This window comes from Leptinotarsa decemlineata, unplaced genomic scaffold (assembly GCF_025532065.1).
Source record: "Leptinotarsa decemlineata unplaced genomic scaffold, Ldec_3_MD MMD2_tig00000199_RagTag_RagTag, whole genome shotgun sequence".
In the NCBI taxonomy this organism is placed as follows: domain Eukaryota; kingdom Metazoa; phylum Arthropoda; class Insecta; order Coleoptera; family Chrysomelidae; genus Leptinotarsa; species Leptinotarsa decemlineata.
This window is the reverse complement of record NW_027412544.1, coordinates 7,513,363-7,525,990: the sequence shown is the minus strand read 5'-3', so window position 1 is coordinate 7,525,990 and position 12,628 is coordinate 7,513,363. Positions and strand designations below refer to the sequence as shown.

Here is a 12,628-nt window from a genome sequence, read left to right as displayed (position 1 = left end):
TGAATAGATCAAGAAATATCAAGTAGGTTACATACAGCGCCATCTGTCCACGAATAGATCAAGAAATATCAAGCAGGTTACGTACAGCGCCATCTGCCTGCAAATAGATCAAGCAATAATGCCGATAATTCTGTCAATACAGATCCCGAGCTTGAGATTTACAAACAAACATACATACAAACAAGCATATATACATACACACAGGTGGAACTAATATAAAGCGTGTAAAAAAATAAACTTTTTTCAAATGAAGAAATACATGTAAAGTGAGTTCGAATTATATTATGTATAGCGCCATCTGCCCGCGAATAGATCAAGCAATAATGCCGATAATTCTTGAGTTACAAACAAACAAATATACCTATACAGGTGAAGCTAATAAAAGCGTGAAAATAAAATGATAAAAAAAGTAAACTTTTTTCAAATGAAGAAATACATGTAAAGTGAGTTCAAATTATATCAAGGAGGTTACGTACAGCGTCATCTGCCCGCGAATAGATCTAGCAATAATGCCGATAATTCTGGAGTTACAAACAAACATACATACATACATGCAGGTGATGCTAATAAAAGCGTGTTAAAAACACACTTCAATGTGATATTTCCACTTGAAATATTACAGTATTGTGACGCCCGACGATGCTATCGTCTAGCGAAACACGTGTCGCAGTTTTGTAAACTTTCAAGTGGAATTATTACATTGACGTGTGGTTTTAGAATACGTCATGATGGATTTTCATCAAGTATCAGTCAGTTCTATTCATAAAATTACGACTTTTTTGAATAATTATAGGTGTGACCTATAAATGTTCAGAAAAATTCTTATATTTCCTTCAAAAGTTAAACATGCCATGTGCAAGTTGAAAATTTAATTTTCTGCGGATTTGTTTCTTTATTCATAACACATTTTTTCATATTTGTTATATATTTTATTTTAATTGAAATAACATTATTATTATTCTCATCAGTTGTGCACCAACATAAATCTCTTCAGTGACTGTTATTTTCCTGATGAAAAATAATTGATAAATCCTCCGACGCAAGCGTCGCGACGCCTCCACAAAACTTTTGGCGGCTAACTCGACCCTAACTATCAGTATACTTCATCCCCTTCCACTGGAAAATCGTCTCCAAGAGCCGTTTTTCTCCTAGCGTTGTTTGCGCGATTTCGAGAGTGGAAATTCAAATTGAATTACACTTTCAACGAAATTTTGAGAATTAAAAGTTCCGTGATGACGTTTCCACTATGGACTGAATGTATTCTTAGAGGGACGCGAATAAACGTTCTTTCAAAGTTTTTTGGTGTAATATAAACTAGGAGTTGTGCGAAATACATTTTAGACTCCAGTGTCTGATTACATAAACAAAAAGTTGAACCCTCTAGGTGAAATGTTTTATGAAAAGTGATTGGAATTGTTTTCGACAATGTGTGGAAGATGGTTTGGAAGTAGCTAGTAACTAGAAAGAAAGCTATCTCGTACGTTATGGACTGTTTTGAGTGTGAGTTTATATTTTTAATCCAACTATACAGTTTTCATACCAAAAAAGAAAGTTCTTTATAGTTTTGCTTTTAATGTAAAATATGACCAAGTTTAATAATTCTTTTCCATCGGAATCATGATTCACGTCGAAGTATTTTTCGTGAATTTTTAAAGAAAATGTAGGAAACATATTCGAAAATAGTTAACGTTTGCGGGTATACTTATTTATTCATTCATTTATTCATTTACTACAACAGCTGATTACTGAATGTGACAACAATATTCTAATGATATAAAAAAAAAGTAAAAACCATTACAAATAAACAAATATTTTGAAACGTTTAAGAGTTATACTTTATCAAAGAAGTAGTTTTCCAAATAGTTTCCTATAAACAAAGAATATTCCAGGCAAATCATATAAAATTATTGAAATGTATTTTATCTACAATTTTCATTTTTCACAAATAGGAGTTCACACCAAAAAATACAAGTCTCTTCAATTTTAGTTACCAATTCGTTTGCAATGGAAACGAACTTTCGAATATGTATCATATAGGGATATATCTTTATAATATCTATTATTTTAGTTTTGAAAAATTATCTGAAAACAATTGACAAATTTGAAATCTATGGGAAGAAAAATGACCTTTTGTTATGTCAGCAACTAGCTCCCTAATTTGTATGTAACTACAGCTGGGTAACAATAAAGACGATTATTATTATTATTATTATCATTATTATATTCTCTCAATCGTCTTCATGTGATAATTTTTCTATTTTCAATAAACTGGTTATAGAAATTTGATGCCAAAATGTACTTTCTGTAGGTAACTACTTCGAAAACTATGTAAAATGAAAACTTCATCGGTTATAACTCGAAGACGATTATCGATTTATCAACAATCAAACCGTCACGACGTGAAGTAGCTTGATTTGAAATCTTTTTATCATTATTTTTTCCATTTCAACCATCATTTTTTTAATCTTCCATCGTTTGGTCATAATCAATGTAATATGTATTTGTTCAACCTATTCAATAATTAGTTTCAGGTCAGAATAATTAAGTTTCTTTACAAAACAGAACAGAACGTTCATACTTTTTGGTTACATTTTCTCATTTTTCATATTACTTTTTACTAATCCATCTCTCGATTGATTTGTCTTTTCTTAGATTTCAAATCTATTGAACTTTATCAAATTATTTTTTGGGAAGATTCTCACTTTTTTTATCAAGATGGAGAAGTAGAAAGCCAAAACCTTTCTTTCTCAAAAATCGACTTCTTTCAATTTAATCAAATTATTATATTTTACAATCAAGTCAGTTGCTTAGCAAAAAAGCCAAAATTTCGGATTTGCACACATTTCAACCGGTATACTCGGGTTGTAAGCCTTGATTATTTCCCGCAATGCATAGGAATGTTGAAACATTCGTAAATTGGGAAGCGTTCTCAGAACTGTGGAGATTTACAAAAAAAAAGGAATCACCGAAAGTTAGAACTATGAAATATCCAAATATATGTCTAATAATACAATTGTGATTGGTAATCAGAACTAACGAACTCTGCAAATAACGTTAAGTAAAATAAAAACGAAATTAGTTATTGTTCTGATTATTGGAGTCCTTGGTGGAATGAAGCCCTCTCTACTATCGAATCTCACAATTATGCCGGCTGGCCGCACTAAGGGAGAAATCTTAGCAGGACGAATGCAGAAGGCAGTTATTCATGGCTCACTGCGCTTACTAAGGGCACACGATTCTCGGATCCAATGATCACTTACCCCACGGTGTGGGAGTGGAAGTTGATTGATAATGCTGACGCGCCTTCCCGAATGTATTGGGGGTTTGCGGGATAAGGCTTGACCAGCGCAAACTACGGTTAAAAAAAAAGATAAATCTATTTCAAAATATAGACTTGTACAGAAACAAAACTGTTTTAACCTAATCAAGGTTTTGTAGCCCGTAGTTTTATGGTGAACATGCGCATGTTATATTTTTTCATGATAAATTGAAATATCTCGTGAACGGTTGATTTTAGATACAGGGGATGTTGAATGAAAATAAGTCCAAAGGATCTCGGAATTTTAAAACTGTCCTAAAACACAGGGTGTTCCATGTGAAAAAACTGAAGAGGCAACGGGTAAGGTGTTTTCACCTGAACATTCAGCATAATATAAAAAGAGTAGAGGATAGTCTTCGCTGACTAGTTAAGAACAAAGCCTTGAAATTATTTGGGAATGCAGCGAAAGCCTAAGTGTACTCTTATAATATATTTCCAATATTTCGACAATGAATACTGTCATCATCAGGAAGCTACAAGATGATGAAAAGGATTATATTATTTAAATGATAGAATGATAAATTAGTTAATACTTACAATGTCAAGTGAGGTTGTTAGGCAAAATGTAGATAAAATATAAAATTATTGAACGTCAAGTATTTAAAATACATTAATATTATGATTTAAAAGTAAGAAAACGAAATGAAATGAATTCAAATAGATATTTGTTAGAAACAGCTTAGAAACAAAACGGAAATGTCATTTGAATTATATGGAAGAAAAGATCACTTGGCCTAAGCTGTTCGAGCAAATTTAGTAAAACCCGAATTGTAGGTGTCTTGAAGGAATGATTTATGGAATCGAAAAACAATATTATGCAAGTTAAATTTTCTAAGTATTATTATGGAATTTATTGAAAGAGGAAGAGTTATATTGATTGAGTAACATCAAATGAGTTGTGTTCTAGAATATCCCAATTTTCATTGGGATATTCCACTTGAATCGTCTGTTTTTCTAATTAAGCAATTATGCCACTGTGAGATGCATGCCATTTCCAAAAATAGTATCTTCGAAACTTTCTTTTCTTTAGCTAAAATCTTGACAGAATCAAAGTCATGAACCTTCCTGTAGACGTATTCACTAAGTGCATACCTCTTAGGATGTAGCCTGCAATCACTTTTATGTGAGGTAATACGGTCTTTTAAAAGTCTGGCTATTTGACCTATGTATTGAGTACTGCAATCAGAGCACGGAATACTGTAAATTAATTTTATTGACATTTTTTTTGTAATATTCTCTGATCTTTGAAAGAAGAGTTTATTGTCAAAATAGTTTTATTGGCAATTTTTATATTATCTATGTTTTTAAAAATCCGTGAGAGTTTAGGATTGATAAAAGGTTAAGTGAAAAAAATAATATTGTTGACAATTTGTGAATGATTGTTATTAATGTTAATATTGCTATTACTATTATTTTCAAAAGGGAGAGTGGATATGAATTTTGCAAAGAGTTTAGGAGGATATTTAATTTTTTTTGGCGGAAGGAAAAGTCAGAAATGTTGACGCGTTGTTTCATTTGTTTAACCAAATTGACTTTGATGGATTGTCTATGGTAAGACCAGTAATTCATATACCTACCAGAACTGTACCAGTCATCAAGTACTGTGTTGTTGGAAGAAATGAGTTTCGTATCCAAAAAGGGGACACTATATTCAGCGTCTTCTTTTTCGTTGGGAAACTTGCATATTATTGTTTTCTCACTCCATAAATCACTCCTTCAAGACACATACAACTGTATTTTATATACTTGACCTTTAACAATTTTATATTTTATCAACATGATGGCTTTCAAAGGAAACTATTGCACTCATCAGCTAATAGTACGAATCAAACAAGACACGAAATTTGTTGAGACTATACCTAAGCAAAGATTTGATCGAAAAACAACAAACCGATACTGCATTTACCAGTGGCCTCGAATGGTAAATAGTAAAATCATTTCTGAATAATCGCCAATATAACATCAATTAATGTCGGAATAATATCGCAACTAACAGAACAAACAAGAGTCATATTAAACTTTCAACATCACAATATTTGAGTAACTTCATAACTGATATAGCTGCGGAGAATACGACATGTCAATTGGTTTATGAATGTAACTTAATTACCGAAATGTTGATTCATTTTCATGATGATATTCAATGATAAATCAAAAAGTGTAGCACTGACACTTTTTGATTCAGTGCTCTTTGAAAAATCGTAGATAAATAACTGAGGTTATCTAACATAGATTTCAATTTGAATATCTAATCCTGGTTTTTGATTTTATGTAAAATTTTACAAATTAGAATTTTCATCATATATTTCCATCAATTCGTTAACAGTTCTCACCTAGTAGAAAAACCTCAGGCTTATGAAAAAGTAAGATTTGAAAACGTTTTTTCCTCGTTTGCTTGAATGACTAAACCTGTACGAACTAACGATTAACGAGGACTTTTCTTGCAACGTCTCATTTTCAATACATACGGTGAAGTTAGTTAAATCTAATAGTTCGAAATGAATTATACCTACAGATTCAGATATATATATATATCTGAATTTTACCAATTTATAACATAAGAAACTTTTCACAAATGAAAGATGATGGAACCAAAACTTGATCGATGATAACCGTAGTGAGAGTTTCACAAACCTAATAATAATAATATATCTTCTATAGCTTCTACATGCTTGTGTAATATTTAATATTAAGGAAGATTATACATGCTGCTTCTTAAGGACATTTGAGAAAATAACAAATAAAATATGAAAGGAATATCAATAGATTATACTAATGAAGTAAAAACAAAACAATAAATTGAAAACATTCTAGTAAACAATGAAGAGAAAGGAAATTTGACTCTATTCATTATTTTTCTCGAGAGATATTGAAGGTAATTGTTCAAATTGTCAACCATTCGAATATATTCGGGTATTCTAGAATTCATACTTTTTATATACCTACTTTTTAATTTCATCTGGTTGTATGGCTTCTATAGCAGCTTCAATTATTTCGATGAGAACGTATACTGTATAAGAATGGAGAAGTAGAGAGCCAACATATTTTTTCCGCAAGAAAAAGATGTATCAGACACCTTTTTCAATAACCTCATTATTAAAAATTCAATGGATTGAAATTCGCAAATCTAGCTGGTCACGTAACTTGAAACCCAGACCAAATCCATGAATTGGTACCAATATTATGGAAAAAATCGTCCATCATCAGATCTGAGATATTTGAATACTCATTTGTATATAGATTTTCATTCATGAAATAGGACCCTATTGACTCATTTTTTCTTGAATTGCACATTTTGGAACACTTAAGGATTTTTTGATATAATTTTTTTGATTGATCATACTTGAGATCATTGAAGTCCTTTCATCTCCACGAGTAGCTAATTATTTCAGTTCGTAACTTCTGCTGAAATTGGTTGAAACATATTCATCTTCTTTTAAAGTCATGCCCATATTCAGCACAGTCGTACATATACTCGCGCTTTCCATGTCTCTTCATTATTTCACTTACTTTTTTTGACATTTCATTGCAGTCTTGCCATTGTTTTTAATCCTATACCTTGACCCAGCTTCATTTGAACTAGAAAATTGTTTTATTCAAGAGACACTTCATTGTGAGATTTTCAATAAACAGTTTTATAAAAACGCAAAACGTGTTTCGCTATACACTAGCTTCTTCAGGCGTGTCTATACTAACTAACATGTAAAACATTTTAGTAAAAATCACATAGTAAAGTATTTCTTGAATACATTATGGATTTTTATCAAGTATCGGCCGATTTCATCACAAATCAGAATATTGATGTTATTCATTGGTTCTTCTCTCCTTATACAGGGTGTTTCAAATTCGATCCTCACCATTGAGATCTCGGAAACTATGAGAGATACGAAGATGGTTAAATTGGGGCAAAGGTGCGCATTTAGCTGACTAACAATATGCTGTTGAGAAAGTTCTGAAATTCCGAGTATATCCGGAGATATCCGGAAAAAACTATCTGGCTTTACTTTTCTAAGGATTCGAAACTAATTTGCACTTCCACGTTGTCACTTTTTCCCTACTACATAAAGGTGTTTTCAGATTTGCTATCCGATGTTTCGTCTTCCGGTCACCATCATCAACTATATTTTTTCTTATGGCCGCTAAATTGGATTGTTTCTGTTTTGAACCAGGTTTCACCTTGTCAATGATGCATCATAAGTTATTATTCTTTTTGACAAATTGGAGATATTGAAAAAAATTAATTCGGGCATTGGAAATGTATTTAAACTTGTATCCCGAAAGACGACAACCACATCGAACTGTGTTCTAGATATTGGATCAGAATCTCACCGAGTTTGATTCGTTTGAAAAGCCAATGGAAAAATACGGAGACAGAAACAACAATCAAAATTTAATAAATGAGGGTGTATGAGGTAAATAAAGACATTGTGTCCTTTTCAACTAAAATAGAACTTTCAACAAATAACAATAATTAACTAAAATGTAAAGACAAAAGGAAATCACAGCAAATGCTCCAAATGCTGGCCTTGTTCATAATGACACAACTTTGACCTTCTTCGAATATTATTTACTGCACGATTAATTTTCCTCCATTTCAATTTTCCGAGCTCTCTAACAATGCTGTGTTGAAGGTCCTCAATATTTTGATATTCCCTCTGACCCATAAACTCTATTTTTCAGTGTACCCCATAACACTTAATTCTGGAGATCTTGCTGGCCACTTCAAAGGCCCATCATGTTGAAACCAGATAGTTAGCCAAAGGTAGATCATCCAAATAGTCTTCGAAAATCTACATTGAAAACTGGTGATAGGTTTCTCCATTCAGAACTCCGTCGAATAAATGAGGACCCAAAACTCTATCTTTGTAAATTCCTGCCCACACGTTAATACTGAATCGCACTTGAGGTCGAATTTCTCGGAACTGCCTGTGGTTGGTTATGCTTCAAATGTGTTCGTAATTTTGGTTGAATATCCCACAATTCGTAAAAGTGCTTTCATCTGCCCAAATTACATTTTCCAGGAAAACAGATGAATCATGTCTTCTTATTAGCCAATTACTAAATTCTAATTGACTTTCGGAATCACCTAGATGCAATTTTTGAGATATGTGTATTTGGTAACATTTTAAACCGTTTTTTTTTAGATGTCTCTCAGCACTTGTATGACAAATATTCATTTCGAAGGAAATTCATGTTTATCTGCAAATTATTAATTTTTATTGAAAAGGACACAATGTCTAACTCACCTTATACATACCTCATTTATCAAATTTTCTTTAGTTTCTTGGTTTATTCACATAGTTCGATGTGGTTGTCGTCTTTCGGGATACAAGTTTAAATACATTTTCGATGTCTCTTTCTCACGTATTTGTAATAAATTTGTATCATATCTCTTTTTTCCTCATTCGTGAAAGTCAGTTTTCGCCAAAAATTCAATGACTTGTATAATAACATAATGTCATTGAGTGTAACAAATTGAAAGTCAAATTTAGAAACATCAAAGTCAAAGCCTATTATGATAAGATTTTTTTTTCAATATCTCCAATTTTTTGGAAAAGAATGATAACTTGTGATACCCCATTGAAAAGGTAAATTTTGGTTCTATTCAAAACAGAAAGAATCCAATGTAGCGCCCATAAGAAAACATAAAGTTGATGATGGTGGCCGGAAGACGAAACATCGGATAGCATATCTGAAAACACCATTATGTAGTAGGGAAAAAGTTGTAATGTGGAAGTGCAATTTATTTTCGAATCCATCGAAAAGTAAAGCCAGAAAAAATGAAAACTATTTTCCGAAATTTCTGTTTTTTCGGGATGTCTCCGGATATACTCGGAATTTCAGAATTTTCTCAATGACATATTGTTAGTCAGGTAAATGCGCAACTTTGCCCCAATTTAACCATCTTCGTATCTCTCATAGTTTCCGAGATCCCAATGGTGAGGATCGAATTTGAAACACCCTGTATGCACCATCTTTTAATTAAATGCTAATATGCAAGTAGTGTTGTGACAACTATCTTATTCAGTTGTGTTCTTTTCCGGATATAAAGTTATATACCCTACTGAAGTAAAACTTCTTTACGCGCGCATGACTTGGGGGAGTAAGCTGGTAAATGCGTGACGGGAGCGTAAGAAAAGTGTGATCGGAGAAAGCGAACGGAAGTTGAGAATTGGTGAAGATGAAAAGAGAGAGAGAGTATCGTTTCGTATATTACTGTAGGAGCAAGAGAAAGAGAGAGAGTGGTGTGAGCACACATTTATACACAATATTAATTTCGTGTCCGAAGATGGACAACTTATGGTGAACTTTAGACAAGATAAATAAGAACACCATATGAATAATCACCAAAATGAGCCTACCACGGGACATGGAACAACAATCGATGCAGTTTTCTCTAGATATCTTTCTAATTTTCATTAAAAATATATCTATCTTATTTCTCACACCACAAGCTTATTTTTTCGGTCTTACAATCAATCACAGTAATTACTGATGTGTCCGATAATAAAAATAATGAATAAAAATAAAGAATCTATTCAAAAATGTTAATTTATCAATGAAAACACATAAGAAAAATATTTGAAGAAAATTGATATATGCATATGTATATACATGTGTGTATTATACATATATTAACGTACATATAGATGGAGCTGAAGAAATTTTACCTTAGTCGTGTGGTCTAAAACACACTCGCTTTTTTACAATTGAAAATTTGGTGAATTCATACTGAACCTGAATATAAATAATGAATAGTACGGGTTTAGTATATGTAGAACCTCGAGGAAATAAAATTGTGACATTTTTACTGAAATGAAATGAATAAAAACACTTTTGTCTAAATACCACTGGAAAATTTCATTTATACGACCGGTTTCGGGTTTGATCCCAGTATCAAGTATAAAACTCAAATCTGAATTTTGAAACATCGATTCCATAGAATTTTCAGGTATGCTGCAAGGAGAGGTATTTGAGAGACAGGATGCCAACTTAAAATACCATCCTGAAAATTCTAGGGGTTGTTAAACTCATAAATTCAAGAGAGGAGACCTTCATAAATCAAGTTGCTGTTTAGGGGTATATGTTTCTGGTTTTTAATTGATTTGTTAATTTCCATGGCCTCCAACAGATTCATTTTTCTCCCTTTATAATTATGAATCTGTTGGAGACCATAGAAATTAACAAATCAATCAAAAACCAGAAACTTACACAATACAACACTCCAGGAAAATAGCCAGTAATAATGTATTTCAAAAATTTCCAATAGTAATTACATGAACTGCATTGAGAGTCAGACACAAGTCAATCAATCAGTCAATCATGCTTTATCGTCTAAGAAATGTTTATTGACAATGCTAGTGAAACTTTATGAAGTCAACAATGTTAAAGTTTTTTAAATTACAGATAATAAATAAATAAATCATTACAGAAATACTAAGAGTTAACATCATCGTAATATTCCTTAAGGTCATAGTAGGCTTTTTGCAGAAGTACTCCTTTAACCAATTTTCTGAATGTTTTTAAAAATTTGCTATTGCCCTATAGCACATTGGGAGGTGGTTGTATATTTTCTCAGTCTCATATATCAATGAAAATTTTGTAATTGCTCATTTTGGGATTTGCAAGGGTAAATTCCGACTTCCTCTCGTGTGGTAACGTCTGTCATTATTTACTGCTGAGTTGGAATATTTTTGTGAATATAGCAAACGGTTTCTAACAGGAATGAACAAGGTACAGTAAGAATATTCTGACTGATGAAAAGTGGTTTGCAGTGGTCTTGTGATTTTGCCCTACATATGTATCTGACAGCCCTTTTTTGTAGAACGAATACTGAATTTAGTAGTTGCTGAATACAAAAGCCCCAAAAGGCAATTCCATATCTCAAGTGCGACTCTACCAAGAAAAAATACACAGTTCTGACTGAGAATTGATTGAGTTCGTTAGAATCAACTCGAACTGCATAGCAGCCAGATGCTATTTTTTTGCATAAATTTGTTATATGCTCATCAAATTTTAATTTATCATCTATAATGGCAATGCTTGGATTCGTTTACAAGAGAAGAGACTTTGGATGGAAATGAAAAACCGACGTATTCGACATGCAAGGAAAAGAGAAAATGCACAAAGTCCCTATCAATCCACAAGTTTTCCCATATTTTAGTAATTCATTTAAAAAGATTCTCTCCAACGGAAATATTTAGAGGCAAATTGAATGATGTCATCGAATTTCCTCTAGAAGGATTGGATATGAACAATTCTGCAGCAGAAAATGTGGCTACTTGTAATATTCTATTTGCACTTTTGAATCACAGTGGGACTACTTACAGAGGGCATTATACAGCATACTGCAAACACCCGCATACTGGCGCGTGGCACAAATAAAACGATTCACACGTGTCACCAATTTCACCCAAATCGCTTGAGTTTTTGTCGTGACTTGGCGAAAGCACTTTTTAAAAAAAAGTTGAAAAACTTAGAAATTGGAAAATGACAAATTACTTCATTCAGTGTACTACAAAGGATAAGTAAAGAGTGAGTGGCGTCATTACGAACAGTTTTATACAATGCTTATCAAAATCGGGCTGATACAGCATCCGTCCGGGAAGTCGTTGTGGTGGGCGTTTCTAGAGGACATTGGGGTCACACGCGTTCCATAACTCCTCCATCCTTAGAGTGAAATTCCGGGGTTGATTTCGGAATTTCGGGAAGTTCCTTCGGGTTCTCCTTTTTTTGAGGCATCCGGTATGGCAAGGCATCTAATCGGGTAGAATCGATAGGCTACATACAGGATGACTATAAAATTATAGTCCAAATATCAATTGATCTCTGATTAATTGGTTCATCTTGAATTTTCTTTATTTCTTCTTTCTTGATTTCTAGTGTTTCTTGAATGTGCTTCATTTCGTCCAGGTTAATCCAATTCGTCCAGGTTAATAAGGGGATTTCACAAGGGGCTTTTTCTGTGATTACTTCTGGATTGTTAAACTGACATAAGAATTCTTCATTCATGATTTCATGTGTCGAAAAGTACATAGTTTTCTCCATTTAGGATAAGATATTAGGATTTAGAAATAATCGTTTTGAAGGAATTAGTCCTTGGAGTTGGTACGGAGTATAAATGATAATAATTATAATTCTCCATTTCGACTATCGGTATTTCAATTATAAAGATTATTTTGTTATGTTTCGAATATGCTTTGATATCGATTATCTTCTCAAATAGTAAAATGTTTTCTATTTTTGATTCAAATGGTAATTTACTGGTAGTCAAATATTTGGGAATCTTTTCCACTTCTTTTAATATCT

The 12,628-nt window shown here is 32.5% G+C and overlaps 1 long non-coding RNA gene across 3 annotated transcripts in view; it reads right to left on the bottom strand.

Moving 5' to 3' along the window:
• LOC141481403 (uncharacterized) overlaps window positions 1–11,825 on the bottom strand; it is a 41,932-nt gene extending 30,107 nt beyond the window's left edge. For 2 of the 3 annotated variants that reach the window (XR_012464939.1, XR_012464941.1), the window contains exon 1: window positions 11,648–11,825. This is a non-coding gene — a long non-coding RNA (uncharacterized lncRNA). Of the gene's footprint in view, window positions 1–5,210; window positions 5,665–11,647 lie in introns of those variants that run through there. The other variant, XR_012464940.1, reaches the window with a different exon arrangement.
• Between the last annotated feature and the right edge of the window lie 803 nt (window positions 11,826–12,628).